Here is an 18,262-nt window from a genome sequence, read left to right as displayed (position 1 = left end):
CCATCATTAAACATTTATACACTGGATTTCCTACCTTTTTCTACTATTACAAGTCCTACCTGCCTCAATGCAGCATCTCATGCATGTACTGTGACCAAGGCTACCAATAGAGGGGGAAGTAAGGGGAAATCTTTCAGGGGCGCCACATCATGGAGGGGCCCATGGAGGTTAGTAAAGACATGGTCAATTCTAAATTTAAGCACTTAAAATATTATATTTTAAGCTTAAATGCCCACCATTACTTATTAAACTAACAAATATATACATTTTATCCATGGAATCACTCTCTTAGGGTAAATGTTGGCAGTTATTTCAGATTTAGTCTTAGTCTTTAGATAAAAAATGTTTGGCATTTTTAGTCACATTTTCATCCAATTTACTCTTTATAGTTTCAGTCAGGGTTAAGCCAATGAAAACTCAAAAACTTTTTAACCCAGTTTTATTCTGTAAAATGTTCTCAAATTCAAGTCTTAACTGTAAATCAAAAAATGTATTCTCTTTGAAATAATTTAATAGCTGAATAGAAAATTTTTTGTAAATAAGAAACACCCATATTATTGCATTTCAAAGGGATATTTTGGTATTTTTGAAGTTGTGTTTTATACTCTACTTGGCAATAGTATTGCCATTAGCCTCCATTGATATTGGTGTGCGTTATCCCTTTAAACAGGACTCTCTTGGAGAAGCTAGGCTACACAGCTTAGCGGAGGGGTACAGCTGCTCCGTGTAATATAGCAAGTTTTAAGTAAAAATTAGCCAAAAATCCATGCTGGCTCTATTGTAAGCTACATCGAACATTTTGAAGTGTTTTGTATTTCATCCAGAAAGCCTCTTTGTCTGACACTACTTTGCAATCAAGTTTCAGCTGCAAGCAGCGCGCTCTTCCACCTCAGCTGTCTGGGTCTTTGGGCTTCTTCAGGGAAACAAGCATCGAAGCTAAAGCAAAACTAAAATGAGTGATTTTGACTCAAGTGATGTTTACATGCTGTTTACTGTGGATGGGAGGGAATACTTTTATGAACCAGAGTGCACAGAGGAACTTCTACAAATGCAGATCCAGCAGAAAGAGAGAGGGGAGAGAAACTTAAGTGGTGAGCAGGAGAGATCCTGGTATCTGGCTGTATAGGTGTGTAAACTGGTAGTCCATGTCCACAAGAACAACTGTAATCAAGAGTGAGGTTAAGTTCCAACACTTCTTCAGGACATACGTCACGCTCACAAACACCTGCAGCCTGCATCACTCCCCATCCAGAGTTCCCTGCCTCACTTAAGGTGGGTGCTTCACTGACTTTTAACTTTCTGAAGATAGTAGGGAGAAACCAAGAGAAGCAGAAGGAAAATTTGTCATCCAGCTGTTCAGATGAGCCGAGGCAGAAGAGCACATAGCTGGTAGCCGAAGCTTACATTACAAAGTTGTGGCAAAAATCATAATCACAATTTAATATGAAACACAATTACTCATTTAATTGCATAATGTGTATTTATAACCCCTAGTCACTTTTCACACTTTGAAAAGCTCGCAATAATAAAAATAAATAAGTGGAAAAACATATATATATATATAATTTTTTATTTTTAATTTATTTATTTATTTTTAAATAGAAAATAATGCTATATGATAAAAATGAAGCACTGAGCTAGTCATCAAATTATGCTCTTACTATTAGCCAAACATTTTAGGTGTAAAATTACCTTAAAATATTTGCATAAAGCATCTTAAATACCTCAAATGTAAATTCAATGCAGATGACTTTTTTTTATCTGAATTATTCTTTCAAGGTGTGATTGAGTTACTGATTTAATCTATATCATAAATATCCTGCTAAGATGTTTTGTTCTTTCTTAAAGTGTACCTTCTTATAGCGCTTTAGGTCATGTAAGAATGAGCACTCTAAGTAAATGTTGCCACAGTAACTCGCATATCTGGGTGAAGGGTATATTGTATGTATGCATTGGAAAAATCTTTTATTCTGTTCCTTCAGAAAAAGGAGCTTACCATCAACCTGAAGCAATTACTGTCAGGGTAGAAATGCAGGAAATGTGATGAAGCTACTGAAGGACAGACTGGAGATAACACTAAAGAGCAGACATGAATGCTTCTATTATCTACAGGTAACATTACTTTAGACATGCAAATATGACCCATGAGTTCAGAGTATGTGTTTTTTTTTTTCAATCATGCAAGAGTCAAGCCACCTCAGGTGCTAGTTATTATTAGGGGATGCAGGGAGATTTGGGAGGAACTACTGTTGTTCCACATGAACTGTTAGCACAAACCTGAAGCCTGACAGTGGTGCGGTCTGTGAGTCAGGGTAGGGTTTATTGGAAGACCCTGGGAGAATTTAGTTGAGGAAGTAAAAAGCTCAGGTTTGCATATATTAGATAACTGAGGTTGGACAAAGACGATAAAAAGTTACCCCCAAAATCTACATACTCCGCCTGTGCTGCGACCTGGGTGCACACTGCTTTGCTTTGACTGAAGGTGAGCAACCATGCACAGTGTAAGCGTTTCTGGGTGAGTGCAGTAGAAAGTTAAAAGGTTCATGTTTGTTACAAAAGATGTGTGGTTTCATGTAAAATTGTTTGGTTTGCTTGCCCCGCCTCCAAACGCTCTGCGTGATGTCACAGCAATTTATCATCAATCAGGGATGCCCCGCAGATAAGTAGCAACCGCTGCACCAATTCTGAAATACCTGCCAGAGTCCCAACAGAAGAAAAAGAAACTTTGAGGTAGAAACAATAGCCAACTTTTGGACAGCCAAAGACACAAAACAGTGCTTACCGAAGCGCAGCTTTTTAAGATCATTGACTTAAAAAGGACACGGCATCAGCTCTAGACACGCCTTCCAACAGGTAGCTCAGTTGCAGGGGATAAACAAATCTTCTGCAACACTGGGCTGCCATGCCGAGTCAAACCAAGTAGAGCCAGCCGCTCAAATGAATGGAAAAGCCTCAAGTGCATACAGCCTAACCAATTTGTGTAAGCTCTAGCCTTAACAGACTTCTCACTGTAGCTCTAGCCAACTTTCCTTTTTCTCACAACTCTATAAAGACTTGTTCATCTTTTCATGATTTTGGCATCAGGAATAATTTGGTTTTGTATGATAGTTTGCTTGGCCTTTGTAATATCATGATCTCAATCGTGCCTCCTTCTCAGTGTTTCAGTTGTTGACCCTTCACTTGTGAGTAGTGTGGTTACCATGGTTGCCTTTTTCTTTGTATGTGGAGATGTAAGGAGGGCTCAATCCAGAACCCATCTACTCATCAAGCTCCTGCAGTATTTCAAGACTCAAGACTCAGTTTGGAAACCTGTTCCCCTGAACAATAAAATTCTTTCTTTGCTGTCCACACAATGAAATATAATATAAGTGAAATATATAATATGCAAGGGAAAGAAATACACATAATATAAAATATATATTTAATAAAAAAATATACATCTAAATATACAAAATCTGATAAAATACTAAAGGCACTTAAGCAGCATGTCAAGCTGAAAGTGATGTAGTGCAAGGCTGCATGTGCAGTACCTCTGCTGTATGTGCAGTGCCTCGGCAAGGTGCAATGTTGTGAAAATTGAGTTGTTACTGAAGGTTTGTATTTACAACAGTTTTGAGACTCCTATTTTTTTGTTTAGATGGCTGATGGCAGTGGGGAAGAAAGAGTTTCTGAGTCTGCTGGTCATGCATTTCACACTTCTGTACCTGCAGCCTGAGGGCAGAAGTGTGAATAGTCCATGCTGTGGGTGGGTGGGGTCCCTAAGGATGGTGGCAGCTCTCTTGTGGACTCTGCGGTTGTAGATGCTCTGCAGAGAGGGCAGTGGAGTCCTGGTGATCTTCTCTGCAGTCTTCACCACTCTCTGGTTTGCGGTCCAGAGCAGAAGTGCTGCCGTACCACACGGTGATGCAGCTGGTCAAGATGCTCTCAACAGTGCAGTTGTAGAAGTTGCTGAGGATCTTTGCTGACATCCCAAACCTCCTCAGCCTCATAATTTCCCATAAGAAAACAAAACAAAACATAATTTCACATCAGTCTTCCCCTGATTGTTCTGTTCCCCTCATGTTACTGTGTACCTGGCTTGAGATAACTGGCCAATGAGCTAAAGTTTGCACCCTCAGCCTTAGGATCATCACTCTACCTGGAGCTGTAAGTCTCGTCTTTTCTGTGGTTTAACTTTAAGTGTGAGTGAGAGTGTTTTTGACAGTGTTTGTATCTGAGACTGCATATGGGCAACTGAAATAAAGATCTGACTTCAACACCATGAGCAGGATTGTTACATGGAATGGAGCAATAGCCAGTCAGGGAGCAAGCTGACGGAGGTAGAGGCACAACAAACACATGCATGGCAATGGTGCATAAAATTAGAAGGGCATCAGAAATGGAGGAGCAACTTGTCAATTTGTGTCAACAACACAAGTTTTTTTTTTTCAACATGTAGCATAAAACATCAACAACAACACAAATTGAAAAGGAGAGGAGCTGAACAGACAGTGCTACAGCAATGGAGGAAGTAGGACGCTAACAGTTAGCTATGTTAGAGTTTTGAAAGAGGTGACTCCAGTTGATGGTGAATAAATCTGTGAGTGTGTTTTGTACTCTGTTAGAGATCTCATTTTACACTAACCTGACATGCTAAATGATAAAGCTAAATCTAAGCAGAAAGCTTTATGTACAGCAATCACTGCTACTGGCTTGCAAAACAACTAAACCCTACCCATAACCATTGTAACTCATGCAAAAGCAGGTTGAGAAAAGAGTGAAAATATATTTACATAGAGAAACGCTGTTTTGTGGCGTTTTTTTAGATAAAGAAATGTGGTCCAGTTAAGATAAAACTGGCGCTGTATCCAAGCTAATCCACATGAATGAGCTTTTATTGTCATTATACACAAGTACAATGAAATTTTGTGTGGCTTTCTCTTTGATTAAAAAAAGATGTAGTTAAGAATAAATACAATAAAATAAAAACAAAAACAGTGCAAAATATATACATTAAGGCTAAGTAAGTTAAAAATAGCTCAAATCAGGTAAAAGTGGCACCTTTTACATGCATGTTTAGAGCAGCATTGTCAAACGGATAAAGTGACTGAAATGGAAATAAAGTGAATGAGGCAAATGAACATATATTTCAATTTCTGAGTCCTAGTGCAATGTTATTGTTTCAGTTCTAATCTAATCTCATTGCTACTCCAGCAGTCATTGTAAATACCAGCTTACAGGACAGCTAAACCCCATCGGTAACTATTGCAATCTCATGCCAATGCAGGTAGGGAGAACAATCTTTACCGCAATGAAAAACGTTCACCGTAGTTCTTTGCTGTTTTTGAATAAATAAATGTGGTCCGGTCTATGTAAAACCGCCACTATACTATAGCTACATTGGTGAGAGCCATTGCTCACAGCTTCCAGTACAACTAAACCCCAACCATAACTACAGCCTTGTTCTCATTAAATGACGCTGATTGGTTGGGTCTGTTCTCAGGCCTGGCACAGTCATTTAAGATTGGTGCTTTGCAAGATAGAGCTGCCTGATGACAGACATGGAGTCTGGACAATCCATCTGCTTTGTAATTTGATTCCACACACTATGAATCTGTTAATTCTATCATTGTTATCACCAAAAATAACAATCAAAAGTCTTTTTGTGTGTACTTTTTGTGTGTGTGGCTTTGCACTACGTTCCAATTTATTAAATTGGAACCTTTGATTTTTAGTTTTTTCATGAAAAACTTATATTGAATTGCTTCTCCTGTCAGTTTACATCACTGACACCAATCTCAGACAGGTTTGGTCATTAGTTTGCCGGGTAAGCCTAATCAAAATGAAACTACCAAGGGAGGCTGTTCCACATTACTATGCAAGTCACAGGTTTCATGCAATAATGGCAAAAAGATACAGAAAAAGATATGAAACCACTGGATATATCAGGAAAAATTTAGAGAGATCATCGTACTGCAAAAAGATTTGCGTGTGATTCAGAGCATGGATGGGTTTGCTCACATAAAGGCATATTGAAGAGAGTTATATGAAGATTAATTTTCAAACAGTTTTATTTTACACTGGATGGTCCAGATGGATGGAGCTCTGGATGGTTGGTGGTTGGCCACCAAGGCAAGCAGGTGGTGGAGTAAGGTTTTGGGCTGGAATCATAAGAAGTGAGTTGTTTGGCTTTGTTAAGGGGCCTGAGGGTGTCTAAATGACCTCAGCAAAATATGGGGAGTAACAAATTGCCCATTTCCTGCCATGGTATAAAAAGAAGAGCCGTGCATGAGTAAAATAATTTTCATGCAAGACAACGCACCATCCTATGCTGCAAAAAATACCACTGAGGCCTTGGCTGCTCTGGGCATAAAAGGAGAAAGAATCATGGCGTGGCCACCATCATCCTCTGACCTCAACCCCACTTAGAACCTGTGGAGCATCCTTAAAAGGAGGCTCTGTGAGGGTGGACGGCAGTTTAACTCAGAACAGCAGCTCTGGGAGGCAATTCTGGCATCCTCAAAGGAAATGCAGGCAGAAATTATACATGGCCTTATAAGTTCAATGGATGAGAGTTGTTAAGGTGATATCAAAGAAGGGCTCCTATGTTCATATGTAACTTGATCTAAGGATATTTTTGATTGCAATAGCTATGAGAATAATTACCTCCTAATGCAAAAAACTACAACAGATTTCTGTTTTAAATCATTTTGAAATTATTGAGTGTTTTGAAACTTGGGCTTTGCATGATTAGTAAGAACACTGCATTTTAAGTTATTTTGCAAAAGAAAATATGTTATTGTTATCATTGGTAATTTTGTTTCATAAATTCCAGATTACAATGTAATTTTGGAGGGATAAAAAATCCTACTGACTGCCAACTATATAGACTGCATATGTTTAAAATAAAAAGGAGAATGACAAGGGAGATAAAGAGGTACTGTTGACAGAGAGAAAATATGGAGGAGACAGGCAGTAAATAAAGAGGGGTTTAAAGGGGGAAAATGCTCCAAAGGCCACCAGCTGATTGCCTCCTTTTGTGCTGTGTAACGCAATAAAAGGAAGATGTTGAAAGTGAAATAGAAAGTCCCATGACAACACTCCAGCTGTTCTCATTCTGTCAAGACACACCAACTTGCACACAAACACATACATAAACAGAGAGGAGCAGGTACTTCAGGCTGTCAAAACAACCTCTCAGTATTTCAGGGTGTCAGAGGCAATGAAGTGCACACATTCCCTCACTCGTTTTTTATTCATTTTCTTACTGCCATGTATTAATATTTGTTTATTATGATTCATATCAATGCTAAGCTTTGCCCTGCCACACCTGCTGGTGTAATCAATCCTCAGTGGGGGGCTGAACTGGAAGAAAATTGAACCTCTGATTAGTTGTTAGAGCATATTAGCAGATAAAAGGTGGATCAAGGTTAAGGCAGAATGTGTCACACTTTCTGAAATGACAGCTTTGAGAAACTGTGAATAATTGAAGTCATTTTCAGAGAGAAGCAGTGTGAAAATCATGGCAGCCAAGAGAAAAAAACAATCTCTCCTTCTAATTTAAAGCTTCTTTGATTCTTTCTTCATCAGTTTTGATTTTAAATACTTGCACCTTGCATATCTTACCATAGTGAATGAGATATAATTGAGATGTTACATGCAAATTGGAAGTCTTCTCTTCCTCTCCCTCTCTCTCATTCAGAGACCTTTTACTGATGAGGCAAAACGGGAAACCTAATTGGTTAGATCCTATCAGGGAACCACAGGTGTTAGAAATAAAAGAAAAGGAGAAGGTCAGTGAGTGCCTTGTTAGGTTTAAGGCTCCTGCTGTGCACATGTAGATGAGTTATGTCAAGGAAATTTGATGAGAAGATAATAAATGAAAGATTTTGAGTTTAGTTTAGTCATAAGACCTACTGTAGTTCAATGAATAGGTGGTGAGAGGTAAGAGACACAACTAACTACCTCCTTTGGAGTGAGTTTCTTTTAAGGCTCATGCAAATTAAATTAAGACTTTGAAGAGTAAGAAATTTAGCATGATGAAATTTCTGTTTGTCTGAGAATAAAATCGCCTTTTTTAAACAAAGTGTTGACCTCTCTCTAAAGGTTAGACATGCTATAAGTATAGAAATGAGGTTAAGTTAAAGGTTTGATTTAGGGATACGAAAAGCGGTTCTAAAACCACGAAATGAGAATTTTAATTTCAAAAATTGGCCTATGAATTACAGTGCCCATAAAAAGCATTCACCTCATTGGATGTTGTATCCTTTATTGATTTTATTGATCAGTCATGGTTGATCGTGATCAGCCCAGACCTCAATCCATTAGGGAATTTTTGGCTGGACTATAAAAGGACTGTTCTTCCCGATCCCTGTGCAACCTAACTGAGCTTGAGCAGTTTTGCAGAGAAGAATGGAGTCAAATTGCAGTGTTCAGATGTGCAAGCCTGACTGAGACCTATCAACGCAGACTCAATGCTGTGATTGCAGCAGAAGGTGCTTCTACTAAATACTGACTACTTAAAGGGGGTGAATATTTATGCAGTCACTTATTTTACCTTACATATTTTAATTAAATTTGCATGACTTTGTAGAAATCTGAGATTTTTTTTAAAGCCAAGTTATATTGACCATAATTGATTTATAACATCAAAATAGGAGGAATATAGATATAGTCTTTGTCCTGAGCAAACCCTGTGGTTCTTGCGTTTATAGGATGCCAAACTCATAAAGGACATGGGAATCCTGTATAATTCATGAAAATGTATGCTGGGTTATTTATTATTTTAATAGCTATTTGCTCCATATGACTCAAAGCGTGATGTATTACCTTGCTTGTTTAGGAAAATAAGTCATGCCTACATTATGCCTACATATGCCTTATTGTCTCTCTTTAACTTTAGTTCAAAGTTCAGCTTTGTGTCCAGGTGAGCCCGCCCTCTGCTGGACAGTTTTAGAAAATAAATCAGCAGGTCCTATCAAGTAACTTCAGCTTCACAGTAAAGGGCATTGAAAGCAGGCTGCTGGGCTTTCAAACTTTGTTTAGGGCTTAAGAGAGGAGGCTGCCCTCTGAACGTTAAGAGTCTGCGGGTGTTGACACAACTTGAAAGAAACACGACGGACAGAGCTCAGGTAAGAATTTCAAACGTCCATTATATATTATTGAGAAACTATTTCATTTAACATGTTGATATTTTTATGTTCCAGCATACTGCTCTTCATATATTATAGTGTGCTGTTCTACTTCTCAGTTTTTGTGCGTTTTAATCAAATAACTGACGCTAGCTTACCTCGCGTTTAAGCTAACAATTTAGCTGTTTGTTATCATAACAAGTTAGCCTATTCTTAAATATTCCTAAGACACTAAAAAGACAAGTGAGCTCCATAAGTTAATAATACACGGGGAATATACACAGTGCTATTAGTTTTAAATAACTTGGGAGCCATGGACAATATTAGTCATGGATAGGTAAGATATTTAGGCTATTTGTTCATTTAATGCACAGTAGTTTCAGTGTAGATGTAGCTGTCACATTCATTTAAATGGCAAAGCAGGCAGCATATAAAAGAGGTTCTGTCATGTCATGCTGTACATTTATTTAACACATTCACTGGTATTACACTGAAACGCAGTGTAATTTATCACTTTAGATAATTTTTGTATATTAGAGTCATGTTACCCAGGTGGGTGCAATTAGGTAATTAGCACAGAGCTTGTGTCTGAATCTGTCTGTGTTGAGTCTGTGTAATGAACACAGTTTCATCACTGTGCTTTGAAGACAGCTTGCAGTAGATATGAATGAATGTTTGAGTTTCGTGTTTTTGCCCTTAATTTGACATTTGAGTGTAATAAAGTGTATTGTTTTGTAGGGATTAGGGTTGTGAATGTCTCCTTCTCAAGATGATTAGATTAGAATCTCGATTCATAAGCTACGATTCAATTCAGTGTGGATTTATTAAAATACAGAACAAACTGATTATGGAATCAAAATAACTTTTTGCTTTAACAAAAATTAGAAAAAAGGAGGAAACAAGATAATATCATAACAATATAAATGTATATGAGCTTATTTATAAAAGAGACTAAATGCTAGGCCTCCTGTGCAAAACTTCTGAAATTATGTTTAAGAAAGTTTTCATCACACACATGCCAAGGTGTCTCACTTTGACCCTTAATTAGAACACTAATATTAAAATGAGTTTTTACTGGTACATACATTTTTGCCCTTGTACTTTTAACTTCCTTGGCATTATTGATCCGGATAAGAGTAAAATCCAAATATCAAAATTCCCCAAGAAGCACAGATCAAAACTAATTTGAAATCATAAGGAGATTTGAATGGACAGAGCTGAGCTCTGTGTGTCTGCTGCTACAGGAGAACAATGGGTCAAAATAGTATTGAAAACAGTAAAATCAAAGCAGCTGTCTAAACATTGAATTGTCTCTTTTCTTAATTCCTCTTAATGTGAGTATTTAGTCTACATGTTGCCGAAGCATTGTCATTAGGGATGCACCAATCCACTTTTCTTCAGTTCTGATCCGATTCCAATAAATATGTGCCGATACTGATTCTGATATTTATACAGTGCTTAACTAATTTTTTAGACCACCTGTCATATTTGTCTAAGAGACCATCCAGCATCATGAAGTGCTAAAATGCAGACTGTTTCATTCTCAGTGAGCTCTCCACGTTTTACCATTTTGAACAGGAATGAGGAATTTCAAACTGAATTCACCTTTTTATACCCAAATTTGAGCTGGCTCACTGGGCTTCTCTGAGAAGTCAGAAATTAATCAAGCATAACATTCAACCACTAAAACTCATTTTTCTGTTCAGGAATGCAAGTAAATAACTATAATTTGACATACTGATCAAGAAATATTAATGTCCTTTACCATTTTTTCAGTTTTTTGTAAATCAGTAAATTTGAAAATTCATGGATAATAATAATAATTATATTTTAGCATTAAATATATCATTTGGGTTAAAGAGCTTCTACATATTGGTGTATTAACCATTGCAGAAACATAAAAAATGATTTTGGTAATTACCAATGCTGTTAATTTAGGGCAGCTGTGGCATAAACCTTACTTTGGGTGGTGGTCTAATAAATTTGTTAAACACTGTATACACACAGTTATTATTGTTGTTGGTATAATGTGTGAGGTTACATGAGGCTGTAGTAAACCGACCAGCTCCTTTTATTAGAAAGCAAAACAGAAAATAAAAGAATTGAATTTAAATGTATTCCAAACGAATTTATTTGAACTACTACTAAAAAATAAATATCAACATTGTCCAAAAAGACAACAACTGAGTATAAGTTACAAACAACAATGCTTACCCTAAACAGCATAACTCAAGTAGGATTGTTGCAGAAGCAACTTTAAGGTTTTGACTTGTTTTGACTCTTCTAAATATAGATTTACATTTAATTGACTAGGTAATTATACCGCTAAGAACATCCTAACTAATACTAGCTCAGTTAGACACAGACTGTCTCGTGTTAGACTGTGGTGCATCCATGGTCTACCCCAAACTGTAGGATGGATTTGGATCGGTCACGTGGATCGGCACCGTCAGTCAGATATCCGATCTATTAATTACGTCTATATCGGACCCGATACCAATATTGGATCGGAATCTGTCCCATCCCTAATTGTCATCCCCTCTCTCTCTGTTTCTGAATGTTCTTGACTGTTTTTGTTCTTGAATAAATACACCTGTGATAAATTGATCTCTAGCCCGATGAAGTCGTCCCTGTTTAATATCAATCAGGACATATCAAGATACCCTGTGCCAGATGCGTTAAAGTATCCCCAGAACACACCCGAGCCTCCTCCATGTTTCCCAGGATGTACAGTGGTCTTTTCTCTATATGCTTTTTTCTTGCATCTGTGGATGTTCTTCGAGAAGCTTTGTGGCTTGTTGCCACTTTGGCGATGGATGGTGCATTCTTACACTGATGTACCTTGACCTTGGAGTTCACCTCTAGTCTCTTTGGAGGTTGTTCTGAGCTCTTTGGCTACTGTTAGTATTATCCATCCCTTCAATTTGTTGTCAAGTTTCTCTTGCATCCACATCCAGGGAGGTTGGCTACAGCCCTGTGGACCTCAAACTTCTGAATAATATGTGCGGCTGTTGTCACAGGAACAGCAAGCTTCTTGGAGATGGTCTTACAGCCTTCACCTTTAACATTCTAGTCTATAATTTGCTTTCTAATCCCCTGGGGCAACTGTCTTCTTAGCTTTTTGTGGTCCATGTTCAGTATAGTGCACACCATGATACTTGGTATATTTTTTTTTTTTTCAAATGGTCTGGTATTAGAATTCTCTGCTGTTCTGTACCTCTTTGCACATCATATGTGGCTCTGACATGACTGACAGAGCACATTTAGGACAGAGGATTACATTTTTATATGCATCCTTGCGAGACGGCACTGTGAGCAAGGAAAACAGGTCAGAAAGACGTGCCTGACCTATCCAAGCATGTGTGCAAAAGATGCTACAAAACAGTGTTGTGCAAGGAAGGAAACACTTCAAACCTCACCAGGCACCTCAATGACAAACATCCAGAGCTCACTAAAGAGTGCAAAACATGATAGGTGAGCACGCAAGCTAGCGGGTTAGGTAGCTTGAGTATTGCACTAGTATCGTTTCAGTTTCAAGTTTCATTTTAGTACACCTGGTATCGGTGTTGAAGTTAAAATTTTGGTATTGTGACAACACTAAAAACGGCACAGTGACTACTTTTCACCCTTTAAATAGGCAGACTGACTGATTACAAGTTTGAAGACACCTGTGATACTAATTACAAGACAATCCTTAGTTTAACATGACCCTATGGTCAAATTATTTTCAGTCTTTATAGTGGTGCCATCAGTGTCCAGGAAAGTTTTATTAGTTTGTTTTTTTAAAATGACTCTGCTGAACCAAAATCAAAGGCAATGTCTGATTTTCATAGTTAATTTTCATTAAATTTTTATAGTACTATTATTAGTTATTTCACTGACCATTGTGGGTTTTCTGTGTTTTATGGAAGGGTACCAACAATTTTGTCTTACTGAAAGCCATACTGAGAGCTTTTGTTGGCACAGAAGATGTTTTTGCTCTTCTCCCGACCAGCTGTGGCATGAGTTATATCCACCAACAAGATCTGCTGTTCATAAACTAAAGCAGTGTCTGCTTGTCGAGCTCAGGTTACTGAGGCTGCTCATGCCTAAGCTACCTCATTTTGTCTTGTAGCTCTGAACGGCCCTTAATGAATTTAATAGACTGAATGTATGGCCAATCATCTTCTAAGATTTTTTTAAAATCTTGCCTTTCCCAAATGCTTTGTATGGAAGCTTTCCTAGATGAAAGTAAAAATTTATCCCATGGTTCTCTTAAGAACCATCAACATATCATTCTTAGATGGTGCATGCTTCTGAGCTTAAAATACTAGAATTTTAATGATTTGCCTTTTTGCAGAGTAATGATTAATGTAACTTCTACTAGCAAGCACAAAAAATAGTCTGAGGAAATACATTCAGATAAAGGAAACTCCCCTGTCATCCTGATTGTGTCCCTCGTCAATAAAGAACTGCTGACGTGTGAGTTTTTCTTGGAAAAGTAAGTGACCCCCTTTGCTTTTTGGTAATGAGAAAACCATTGGAAGTGCATCACAGGATGTTGCTTAAAGGGGTTCCTTGCAGTGGAGCGTCCCCTGCAGAGAGTGCAGACAAATTGACTTGACAATGAAGAAAACAACAGTTATAGAGAGGAATACATTGATTTTTCCTACTACCCTGCCTCTTAAATGAGAATATAGTCCATTTTAGCCTGCTATAGCTTTAGCTTGAGGCAGTACACTGACAACTCAAGGCTGTAGGGCAATCATTGCAAGTGGAACAGCAGTATGTGTTTTTGTGAGCACTTATGTACAGTCCAATGTGTGGGAGTTGTACATAAAAACACTGTCTATAAAGAGTGCGTGCTTGTTTGTCTTGACCTCCACTTAACCCTGAATAGGTCAATATCTGCCAGCTGCTTCCCTACCTCTTGTGTGCACCACCGTGTTTGCATTCATCTCATGGCTTTTTGCCTCCCTCAGAGTTTTTTTTTTTTTTGAAACTGCTCTTGTCATCTTGGCTCTTAAGTGAGCAAACAACATCACATTTCATTATCCCCTTGTAAAAATGCAAAAATTTATGTTTTATTTAGCAATCATATAATATTCAAAATTGCTAACAGTTTCATACTGATATCTGACATAAATTCCTCAAAAAAGCTAACCGAAATTTGCAACAACCTGCATTATAGTTTTAGTTTTTAAAGGAACTCTTGACTTAATAAAGATTTGGCTGAAATTTAAGTAATGTGCCAGTGCAGCTGCCTACTGAAAAGTGTGCATGGTAGTGCAAACTGGACAGTGGGGGGTCTTTAGTCCCTGGCACTGATATTTTGGGGGTCAAAGGCTTAAAGTTTGGGAACCCCTGCTTTTACTGAGTATGTTTAATGTGTGTCCCCCAATGCTGCTAATCAACTAAGCTACATCTTATGGTTCCTTTAGGAAAAGCACTTTCAGAATAACATTTTTACCACCCCAGTTCCAAAAAGAAAAGGGGCACGTTGTGTAATTTAAATAAAAACGGAACACAATGCAACAAATCTCTTAAATCTTGACTTTATTTACAATAGAACATAAACAACATATCGGATGTTGACATAACTCATTTTAAATTTGTTGGCAGCAACACATCTCAAAATAGTAGGGACAGGGCCATGCTTACATTACCATTAGTCTGGAAACATCTTGGAAATGAGATCAGTTACTGAAGTTTTTGGAGAGGATTGCTGTTCCATTCTTGTTTGATTTTTCGTTTTATGATGTGCCAAATGTTTTCTGTTGCTGAAAGATCTGGGCTGCAGGAAGGCTAGTTCAGTAACATCGTCTCATTGAAATAAAGAAGGCCTTCCCTGCAGGAGATATGGTCTGAATCGGAGCATATGTTGCTCTATGAATAAATTATGGATTTATGAGATTTGCAAATTATTGCATTCTGTTTTAAGTTACATTTTACAGCACCCAGACTTTTTTTGGAATTGGGGTTGTGTTATAATGTATAGACATAGCAAATGGGCAACTGTACCTCTGCCTTTGAATGGGTTTACTCTATTGTCATTCCACAGACCAATTAACATACATAATTTATATATGTTCAACCTAATGACTGGGAAAACAGACATGATATAACCTTTACAGCTCTTTATTATGCTGACAATCTGACAGAGAAGAGGCATACAGTGTTAGGGACACCTGCTTCAATGAAAACAAGACATAGGCTCTTGAACTTACATTCTACTATAATATTGTCATTGTCCCTTTCTTCCAAAAATTATCAAAAAACAAGAAAAAAGCTGTCCTCTCTGCCACCTTGCTGTATTTACCTTCTGCCGGTATGCAGTTGCATGCTGACAAGTAGGAAAAAACAACAGAAAGGAGAAATTGTGAATATGCTTCTTTTTATTCCTGTGGGACAACAGGAAAAGGAAGCAGGATATTTTTTCTATTAATGGTTTAGTTTTTTTCAAAAGGAACTAAGTAACAGGTTACTGAATTGCAAAACCAACACTCTATATTTATCATTACAACAAATAAGAATCTAAGTCAGAATCTAAATCTAATTCAGTGGTTTCCAAAGTAGGGGTAAAAAAAGATAAATCAAATTAGCTCGGTTTAAGTAAAACCATAGTCAGTAGGGGAGATTTGTGCTGAAATGTAAGTAATGTGCCAGTGCAGCTGCCTACTGAAAAGTGTGCATGGTAGTGCAAACTGGACAGTGGGGGGTCTTTAGTCCCTGGCACTGATATTTTGGGGGTCAAAGGCTTAAAGTTTGGGAACCCCTGCTTTTACTGAGTATGTTTAATGTGTGTCCCCCAATGCTGCTAATCAACTAAGCTACATCTTATGGTTCCTTTAGGAAAAGCACTTTCAGAATAACATTTTTAAATTGCTTACAATTGGCGAGATGTTATGATACCTTATAGTGCAAAATAAGATTAATACAAATATGGAACATTTAAATCAAATTGACAGAAACATGTACTTTAACTACAGGACACCCTGCTAAATGTATTGTCTTATCAGTAACTATACAAGCTCAAAACAGTTTAATTTATATTCAAAGGAAATAAAGATCACATGGGCTCTGTGGTGGTGCAGTAGTGCTGTTGTCTCCCAACAGGAAGAATCCTGGTTCGAATACTGGTCAGACAGGGCCTGTCTCTGTGGAATCGCATGTGTGGGTTATTGAGCAAAGACATGCTTGGTAGGTTAATTGTAGACTCTAAATTGGCTTTAAGAATGCTCACATGCCTGCTTGTTCATCTCTGTAGTTCAGGCCTGTTACTGACGAGCAACCGGTTCAGGGTTTATCCCGCCTCTCGCCCAAGCTGCAACCTCCGGTCCTGAAAAATGACGCCAATGTGGAAGTGCAAAAAGTTGCAATACGGCCAGTGGCCACTTGAGGCTGGAACACTGGAAGTCCTGTCTGAACACCTGTTAAACAGATGTTTTACGCAAGAAATAAACTGGTTTACAGCCTGGTTCAAAAAACCAAATGTGTCTTATTAGCTAATGTCCTCATGTCCTCTCACTGTACGGGGGTGAATTTTTTTGTACCACGATCATTTCAATTATATTTAGGAAAAACCTCACTGCCAACTGATTGTCAGGTCTTCTTTCACTGACATATAGCTCGACAGGCAGAAGCTGTGTTTCTGTCAACGGGAATGTTAGCCTCAGCGGATTGGCTTCAAGAGCAGTTTGGCTCCGCCTATTGTAAGCTGATGTCACACAGGGTTTGTCCAACTCCTTCTAGAGTCTATGTTCTCGCCCAATGGCAGCTGTGACTGATTCCAGGCCCCACAACTCTAAATATAGTAAGCAGTGTAGGTAATGCATGGATGGATTTTACACATTATTAATTTTATAAAATGACTTTGTCACTTTATAAAATTAGAAATTCATAGAAAAAAACATTGCTTTTTTTCATTTTTTATTTGTTCAGATCATGGAAATGATTCACAACTCTTACTTTCAATGGCCAGAAAGGAGCAGAGAAGAAAAGATCTTATGATAAAACTGTTATGTGAACCCTGTTCTTTGATATTGTTTTGAGCTGAAAGTGTAGTGACTTTGATTTAAAGATTAACATAGAAATTATTTCTTAATTGTCCTGCAAACATGTATAATATCAAGGTTTAAGTTTCTGTTATCAGTTGATATTACTCCTTGAAACATGGAGTTAGGTAGCCCAAACAATATCAGACAAGTAAGCAGAGTATGTTTGCAATAATGAGAGCAGAAAAAAGACAGATTTGTTTAATGAAACACAAGTCTTTATATTCCTCTTAGGATTCACACCATGCCATCACAATAAGCTTTTAATTACACCCCATTTGTTTTCAGAATATAAATGCTGAGGGGAATAGAAAATTGAATATCAGATAAAAAGATCTCTGCTTGGTTTAGATATATGAATAACTTCCAAACAACATTAATGAATATGTTGAGTTGATATTGCAGTTTTTATTTGCAGACATTAAAATTTCTAACAATATTTCTAACCAATATTTGGCTATAAAAATCTGCCTGATATTGGCTGTATGAAAAAAATAAGTTAGTTGGAGCTGTAGTCTAGACCAATAGACCTACGTCAGCTGAAGACTTTTTCCTCTATTCATCATCATTCCCTGCACTTTGAATTGTGTTAAAGGACTGAAATTTGTTGATTTGCTTATCTGTAAACTTTAAATTGTGTGTTTTAATGACTGAAGTTTTAGGTCTGAACTACATTTAAATATTGGCATCAGTATTGGTATCGTTGAAAATCCATTATTATGCATCTCTAGTTACTAGTTACCTTCCTGGGTTAGGGTTAGGGTTAACCCTCCTGCCACAAGCCACTCACAAAGCATTCTGAGATTGCTCACAGCAGAATCAAGGAAAGACACTTTTAGCAGCTTTTCTCCCTCTTCATGTGACTTTTAGCCATGAAATGGTAACAGTGGTTTACTGGATTAACTGTTGGAAATGTCTTGGGGTATGTGTGTCTTCAACTAAAAACATATAAAACATAGGGTTAGTAATTTTTAAGTTAATGTAGACATTTCAGGTCAAAATTCTACAAATTTTCACTCTAAAGCTGCCCTGATCAACTCATTAAATCCATAATCTCATATTCAAAAATAATGATGGACAGAAGAGAAGATGAGAGACAGAAGATGAGAGGAGCAAAAT

General features: G+C 37.6%; 1 protein-coding gene across 5 annotated transcripts in view; it reads left to right on the top strand.

The window, feature by feature from the left end:
• Positions 1–8,995: 8,995 nt before the first annotated feature.
• Positions 8,996–18,262, top strand: part of adcy2a (adenylate cyclase 2a) — a 133,637-nt gene continuing 124,370 nt past the window's right edge. For all 5 annotated transcript variants that reach the window (XM_041793298.1, XM_041793299.1, XM_041793300.1 and 2 more), the window contains exon 1: positions 8,996–9,110. The gene's annotated coding sequence lies outside the window, so the exon portion shown is untranslated. The remainder of the gene's footprint in view (positions 9,111–18,262) is intronic.

This window comes from Cheilinus undulatus, linkage group 8 (assembly GCF_018320785.1).
Source record: "Cheilinus undulatus linkage group 8, ASM1832078v1, whole genome shotgun sequence".
Taxonomy (NCBI): domain Eukaryota; kingdom Metazoa; phylum Chordata; class Actinopteri; order Labriformes; family Labridae; genus Cheilinus; species Cheilinus undulatus.
This window is presented reverse-complemented; position numbering and strand designations above follow the sequence as displayed.